The sequence below is a fragment of the Aplysia californica genome, unplaced genomic scaffold (assembly GCF_000002075.1).
Source record: "Aplysia californica isolate F4 #8 unplaced genomic scaffold, AplCal3.0 scaffold00049, whole genome shotgun sequence".
NCBI lineage: Eukaryota > Metazoa > Mollusca > Gastropoda > Aplysiida > Aplysiidae > Aplysia > Aplysia californica.
In genome coordinates, this window is record NW_004797319.1 from 1,394,673 (window position 1) to 1,396,418 (window position 1,746).

The following is a 1,746-nucleotide window of genomic DNA, read 5'->3' on the forward strand; positions in this document are numbered from 1 at the left end:
ATCCGAGCAAAGGAATGAATGGAAAATCATGATCGCCGATATCTGTCGCAGATCTGGCACTGGATGATGATGATGATGATGATGATGTCCTAAGGGGACTTTTTGTCGCAAGTGTAGAAACTTGATAACTGTGCGATATTCAACAGGCTCCATGGCACCGTTTCAGCAACAACAACAAAAAACAAATGATTTTGTACATGGTTTCATTGAGCGCGCTGACTGTTGCCATATTATTGTCGAATTTTCCCGAAAATTTGCATGGTGTGTTCCAAAGAAATTTAGTTGGGTCAAAAACAATAGTTCCGTGACCGTGGGCTCCGGGAGTTCGTTTTTAACATGTTTTACCATCTTCAAGGTCTGAGTAAGAAAATTAGCCCCCATGCCTCTTTTTAAAATATGGGCATTACCCATGAGGCCTTGAAATCCAAGATGGCCGCCAAACGGCAAAAATCGATATTACTCATTGTCTTTTTCCAACACATATGAAGTGTGATGCATTACTTATGAGGTTTTTTAGGTCAAGAAGTTCATTTTTAGTGTCATTTTTAGCCTTTCGTCAAATATAAGGGCAAAAAATCCAATATGGCTGCCATCGTCCGTAAGGAAAATGGGAAAAACATTGATATCACAAATAGTAACTTAAGGTTCACAAATTAAGGGTATTTAATGATCTAGGAGAATTCTTTTTTTGTATCATTTCATATTTTTAGTATTTAACAAGCTGTGTAAATCCAGTTTGGCCGCTCATCGAATATATCAACACATACAGCACCCGCAGTATGGGAGCCTTGTCTATACTTTTTGTTTAGGTAAAAACCTGTGACCATTTTTCCATGACACTGTAGCTCAGGATTCACTGTGTAGATCTGATGTAGCAGCATTTTAGAACCGATGCAACCCGCAAAAAAATCGCCGTTAGGGGATAATGTGCAGTTTAGACATTCAGAAGATAATCTTACATAGTTAGAAAGAACATTAATCTAAAGGTCAATAACCTGTTTAGTCTTTACTCTCGTCTTTATATTGATCAGTTTGGTTTACAAGCTTGCTACGTTCATTACTGCTAGTATGAATGGAGGCTGTGGTATTAAAGCTATCCAAAAAGAGACAGTTGTTGGGGTATCACAGGAAGACTAGGGCGAACTTGCCTGCATTGCCTGTTCTACAGTTGCAATCCATGCATGGATAGGGATGGCCTAACATGACTGAGCATAGCGGGTATCCCTTCAGCAATGACGCCAGAATAGCCCACAAATCTGTAAGCCGCTTGAAGTATTTGTGGTGAACATAATATGTGACAAATATGATCGAATGCAGATGTCATATTGACTACATTGGCTACTCTTCGGCGTCTGTCAGATGGCATACATTAACATTTTAATCCAGCGAGTCTGACATCTCCAGTTGACACCTGAAACTTTTCCACGTCTGTGTTAGGCTGTTCGTACACTTGCTTGGCTAGTTCCTCTTTTCCAACATTCTCCCAAGCTGCATTGTAGCCACCAATACGAGTTCTTGGGTTGTATTGGAAACATTTAGGTTGTCCTTTACATTGAAAGATTTCTGCTTCCTAAGATGATGAATCTGTCATGGACAAGAGCTTCTCTCAACAAAAGAATACACCCAACACTAGGAAACCTTGGTATACAGTTCAGACTGTAACCACGAAAGTCAGCCAACCCAGTTCCTTTAAAGAGTTTGAAAGAAGCGTATTCGTATGCCATTTAAAAAAATGAAAAGCCCCCC

At 39.8% G+C, this 1,746-nt stretch overlaps 1 protein-coding gene across 1 annotated transcript in view; it reads left to right on the forward strand.

The window, feature by feature from the left end:
- The window catches only part of LOC101852155 (collagen alpha-6(VI) chain), a gene marked incomplete in the record, with an annotated part of 55,135 nt that overhangs the window by 52,663 nt on the left and 726 nt on the right, over positions 1–1,746 (forward strand).